General features: G+C 35.0%; 1 pseudogene; it reads left to right on the top strand.

The window, feature by feature from the left end:
* Window positions 1-3,382: 3,382 nt before the first annotated feature.
* LOC131750906 (signal peptidase complex catalytic subunit SEC11C pseudogene) lies at window positions 3,383-3,965 on the top strand (annotated as a pseudogene).
* The last annotated feature ends 2,586 nt before the right edge of the window (window positions 3,966-6,551 follow it).

The following is a 6,551-nucleotide window of genomic DNA, read 5'->3' as shown; positions in this document are numbered from 1 at the left end:
AAAAATTTTGAAAGATTTGCATTGGGCCAATGAAAACTTGGTTCAGCAAACCCTTCAGTGTTATCAGATTCTATGGAGATGCTGTGCATATCATTGTTTCTGAGCTATTTCACAACTCTTTAAGTTTTAGATAAGTGATAGCAATGAAGACAATATTTTTCCATAGAGATCCAAATTGTACTCAGTGGAATCTGATTATTGTCTCTTGAATATTGACCACTTTTACATCTATTTGTAAATTAATTTAAGCACTTTTTAATCCATCATTAGATGGTATTTTGAATTCTTCTGTAATCAGTAACATCTTACTGATTCCCCCTTTCATTAATGAGTTGCACAAAATATGTGGCACATATTCCTTTTATATGCATGAGAATCACGGTTTTACTCTTTCTAGAAAATCAGTCTTTACCTGTCAATCGATCCATCTCCATAAGTATTTATGAGTTTGTGTATTTATAAAAATATCCCCAAATTGTTGGGCAAAGTTCTGTTCTATGAGGATGGGCCACATATACCATGTCATTTCACACATCACTGCTTCATATCTGGTTGTATTCATAACTCCACTGAGTAGTAGAAATCTATGTTAAATGGGAACTATCCAGGCTACATGTAAAAACTCTGCAACAGTCAGAGTAATACAATAAAGCATCACAGTAAAAGAAAAAGGAGATTCTCCTTGCATAGGTGAAGTATGAAAAGGGACAAGCAAAGAGATGGTTTGCTTGGTTAGTGGCCGAAGGACAGAGCACTTTTATAACATAACTTACATCTAACAACTAAAGAACAATTCATCATTTTCAATATTAGGTTTTACTTAAACAGTGCAGACTATCATTCTAAGTTTAACCACAATAATCAGGATACTTTGTATTTAGATCAAGATCTTTTATTTAAAAACCCTAAATATATTTAACAGCTCTAGAAATCATAATCGTCATTTTTATTCTCTGTGAGCAAACACAGGATGAGAGTAGAATTCTCACCTGTGAGAGTTTTGGCAAAAACTTAGAAAAGATAACCAAAGCTTAAATAGTTCCATTTGTTTTGAGGCGACATGGACCAAGGATGGCAAATGAAATTCACTGGATGGTGACAATGTTCAATTTTTGTCTGATCCCTCTGGGTACTCTGGTCCTCCAAGAGTTATATTAGTGGAACAGGGTCTTCTTAAGTCCTCCAGAGGCTCAAGATTCTCAAGCTTCTGGGGAACTTCATCCTTTTTATACCAAACCTATTAAAATTTATCTGTATATGATTGGAGCTGGGTCACAGTTGTCTTTCCAATTTCTTACCTTTGTAAACATTTAATTAGATATGTACACATTTTGATTTTGGGTTTTTTTTTTTTAACCTAATTTTTTTTTTTTTTTTAATCTCAGGACTTTTCATGGGCCTTAAAGAGCTAATAGATCCTAAACCACATTCCTAGAATAACTAATTCTTAAAACATCCTATTATGGATTTTGAAATCCATGTAAGACTTACAGTCCTATTTTTATGCTCTCTTAGGAATAGCAAACTTCACTGAGTAAAAACAGAGTAAAAACCTCATACCTTTGGCAGGTAGAAACTGCAGGGGAACGTGGAGATGATTGTTTTTGTCTCTCCAGCAGGCTTTCCAGTACTCCTGCCTCAAACAACTTATTCCAAGTCATAGAACTGGGCGGGGGACCCAGGACCAGACAATCTTTTACCCCTTGGGGTCAGTAATTGAACCTGTTAGAGGATGGGGTCCTTGCTAGATTGAAAGGCCAGGGCAAGCAGAAGAGAATATGGTCAACATACCAAGAGAAGCAAAGAGGGGCAGAGTTGACAGGGATGAACAAAGAGAGTCTTGCTGTCATGTCTGTGGTTGCAGTTCCCACAGCATTTCCATTTCTGGGAGCAACCTCAGACACCAGGAGCATTTGAGTCACTCTAGACTGGGGAGTCAGTACATGATCTCTGCAGCCAACCTGCATGTGATCAAGTCCCAACTCTGCTGCTTTTTGTCTCTTGTGTCTCATTCACATTACCTAATGTCTCTATGGCTTGAATGCTTCAACACTGGAAGGGGGATGAGATGATAATACTAATAACACCTAGGTCATAGGGATATTTGTAAAGATAAAATGAGCTAAAGTATATAAAGCACTTAGAACTATGCCTAGCATATACTGAATGATATGTGTTAATTATTGTTTTTGATCAGAGTTACATGAACGAATATACTATTTTTCTTTAGGTAGTTTGAATTAGGCTCCTGTAACAGGCAATTAATATAGCTATGATTATTAAAGGCAACTCTTGGTTCCTCTTATCATATGACATGGACATTAACTCCCACTATCTCTCCTGGAAACTATCTGTTTCTGAGAAGGAATGCAATGTAGCTATTATCCCAGATTTCAGATGGCTATGGTGCTGGCAGCTCTTATCAGTGGCCCAGGCATGAAATAGTCTTTTTTAACATTCCCAGATGACCTCATATTGACTCCTCCCATGTAACTTATAAATAGGAGGTAAAATTATTTGTTTTGTAAATGTGAGCAAATATACAAAAAATCATAATTGGTCTTTATTTTTTAAAGGAAATATGAATGACTAATGACAGTTTTAAAACACACATATACTTTAAATAATCATTAGTAGTACACATTAATTTGAACTAAAAGAGAAAATAAAAAACACATCAAAACCAATAAACTGGAAGATACCAGTAAAGAAAAATTAAGATTAAAATGTGGTTTAAAAAAATCAGTAAGTTTCATGCCAACTTTAGTTGTACCAATTATTCATTTTTTGGTTGGAAAAAAATTCAGAGGGTCAAAGAGAAAAGGCTACCATCATACATATTTCACTTCTCATTATTTGCCATTTTACCCAATTATATGCATCAGGACATTTTGGGCGTGTGGATTCTTGTTGAGGAGTATTTCTGAACTAGAAATAATTGAACTGGACATGAAATCAAACACACTATGGAACAAGATTTTGTACTCTAGAGGAAAATCATCTTGATAGAAATGTCCAAGCTAAAGGTCACATAAATGACCCAGCTTATCTCTTGGAGTAACAGCTGGAGAATAGGGGAAAAAGAAGAGACTCAAATTAAAGACTTTACAAATTCTAATTTAGGTTGCAAACACACAAATACAGGACAGTCACCATTCTGATTGGCCTAATGTGGCCCAGTCATATGCCTACCACTAGCCGGTCACTGTGATATGGGACAACCATGCTCATTTTGGGCCAGACTGAATCACATGTCCCACTTCAGAAGGTATCCACCCTCATGTGAACTGAAATAGAAGAGTGTTGTTTGCTATAAGAAGTCAAGTGAGCTGTCTGTAACATTTGGAGCCCGTGGGCTGCCTCGGCCCCCAGAGACCCCGGCATGGTGCGCATGGGTGCCGCGGGGTCGCATCTCCCTGAGTCCGGCTTGGACGTCTTAGGGGACCCAAGGAAGATGAACAAGCGCCAGTTCTATTACCAGGTCTTAAACTTTGCCATGACTGTGTCATGATTGCTCATGATCTGGAAAGGCCTGATCGTCCTCACTGGCAGTGAGAGTCCCATCATGGTGGTGCTGAGCGGAGGCATGGAGCCAGCCTTCCACAGGGGTGACCTTCTATTCCTGACAAATTTCTGGGAAGACCCGGTTAGAGCTGGTGAAATCGTTGTTTTTGAAGTGGAAGGACAAGACATTCCAACAGTTCACAGAGTAATCAAAGTTCATAAAAAAGATAATGGAGACATCAAATTTCTGACTAAAGGAGGTAATAATGAAGTTGACAATGGAGGCTTGTACAAAGGCGGCCAGAACTGGCTGGAAAAGAAGGATGTGGTGGGGAGAGCCAGAGGGATTTTACCATATGTTGGTATGCTCACCATTATAATGAACAACTTCCAAAATTCAAGTATGCTCTTTTGGCTGTAATGGGTGCATATGTGTTACTAAAACGTGAATCCTAAAATGAAAGGCAGTTCCTGGGACCAGACTGAAATAAATTCTGTTGAAAAGGAGAAAAGCTAATATATTGGAAATGTTCCACTTTCTGTATAAAAGGAAACAATGTGGAGACGTTTTTGTCTTGTTCGAATAAATGATTCATCAGTGAAAAAAAAAAAGGTCAAGTGTACATCACGACAAATAGTTACATAATGACCAAAACCTCCACATGTCCACTATTATAAAGAATCAGTACTTTGTCTGATCCTCTGAAGGCAGTAGTATTTCCAAATAGCTTTAAAGTGGAGACCCAAAGAATCCTCTGATCAGGCAAGGACAGAGTAAAGGGAGAGCAGAGTTACTTCATGACAGTTTCCAAAAATTGTTTCACCTTTGAATGGTTCGACTAGCTTTTAAATTTTTACGTATTGAGTTACTATATTTAAAATTAAAAATGAATTATGTATCATATGAATAATCTTTCTTTTACTTTTAAAAAATAAATTAAGAGAAAAGTGATACAAACATATCTAAATTATGTTATCAGTCTTATGGTGAAGATCTGCAGTTGGTATATTTTTTATATTTTTCTCCTGTGAACCTGAAGAGAAAATGTTTTTATTCTAAATAACAAAGGAAACAATGTTTCCTGTAGAAATATCTCAATTAAAAACATTTAATTATTCCATCTGATAGCCATTTATTTGTATATAATGGTATTGAATTCAAATTTAATGAAACCATGTTTTAATTTTATTCATCTTCGTTAGATATTATTCCTGATGATTCATGTATATTTTGATGTTTTCATTACTAGCAAAAGAGATGCCATTTGAGAATTTCAATTTAATTGGTAATATGTTGATGTTGTTAACTATTTTTAACACTTATGTCAGCAATTTGGTTGATGCTGTGGAGCTTAATATTCAAAACAGTTCTTCTTCAAGGCATTTATTTTGCATTTAAAAAATACCTGATACTGAATATCTTTTCTAATACAAGTGAAATACAGAATTTTTCAATGAAAAGATCATATTTTGAAAGTAATGATTTTAACATTTCCTGTCTCCTCTTAGGAACTATTTATCAGTACCAGTTTATAAAATATGCATAGTCACAATGCTCTTTAAATAATACATAGAATTTGATGCTTGTGGCGAGATTGTACAATATTTTTATGGAAAGAGCATAATGAACAATATGGAACTTGGCAGCTTATTTGAGTTCTGGCTCTATCACTTACTAGCTGTGTGTCCTTGGACTGACTATAGTTGCAAAGGAACTTCTGCTTATATATGAGATGGAAAGAATGATATTATTAGGCAATGCATTTATGTGACTTTTGAAGTTTTTCATAAATATAAAGTGAGATAGTATCTTGTCAAAGCATGCTATATATTTTTAACGGCTACATAAATTAAAGACAATATTGTTTCAGAGGTCTTTGCATGACCTCTAAAGCTATGTTTGTCCTAAGACTGAAAAATGCCCAAGAGGATTAGGGGTTTTTTAAAGCCTGAACTGAGTCAGGGGAGTTTCTTTTCAAAGAGAAGTAATATGAAGAGGGATTTGACTCTGCATGGCTATGGAGCCTTTTGGCAGCTTTGGAAGCTTTGCTAGGGCATGGGTGCTTGTGACAGTTTTATAGCAGCACAGATACAGCAAGGTGAGGACCTACTGACTATTGAAGAGAACATATTTTTCTGGAGAATTTCTGTATTAACTGGGAGGAACTTGAAGGGTTAGAATTTTCACAGAGAAGACAGAAAGAGTCAGAGGAAGATGTTTTATTGCTGCTCCTTTATTATATCTTTATCACCAGACTAGTTCCCTGTAATTTAGTAGTATCTTCTAGTAAAGATTGGTATCAAAGGTGAAAATATTTGGCAAGATTCTCTACTCAAAGTAAGATATATAATTGTCCTGGAATAAAACTAGCATGTTTTTATGATTTCTTCTTTTTATAGACTACGTGTTCTATTGATCATTTCTTTTTCAAATAATTTCTATTTGGAAATATAAGAAAAACATGTAGAAAATTTTAAAAAGATAGATAAGCATAAAGAGTAATACAAAAATCACTAAAAATTCCAACATTTAAAGACTCATACATGAATATGGTTAGCATGTTCATCCTATTCTTTCCAGTCCTTCACTGTTTCTAGCTATCTGTAATTCTATCTGCTATTTATCTGATGACCTATTATTTTGTTTAGCTGAAAATAGATTTTACATGTGGTTTTAGATATTGCATTTTATAACATTATGTAATCACCATTTTCCCACATAACAGACTCATTTACTAACTAGAATACTTGCTATTACCACCTATTAGACATTTCTTAACATTTTGTAATGAATTCAAAAGACTTCATTAACACAATCATAGTTTCTGGGTCATTCATGCCCTCAATTATAATGGAACTCCTCTGCAAGTGTCTTAAGATAACATTTCATAATTTAGGGAAAATGTCTCTAAAGACACATTGTCACTCAAGGAGATGCTTATTTATTATCTCATATTTGACAAATGCTGACTTTTGAAGTATTCATACACAATTAAGGTATTTTTAAGAAGAAAGTGGAAGAAGCTGTAGCCATAGGTAACAAAGCT

Source organism: Kogia breviceps, chromosome 2 (assembly GCF_026419965.1).
Source record: "Kogia breviceps isolate mKogBre1 chromosome 2, mKogBre1 haplotype 1, whole genome shotgun sequence".
NCBI classification, from domain to species: Eukaryota; Metazoa; Chordata; class Mammalia; order Artiodactyla; family Physeteridae; genus Kogia; species Kogia breviceps.
Note: the sequence above shows the minus strand (reverse complement) of the source record. Positions and strands in the feature narration are given on the sequence as shown.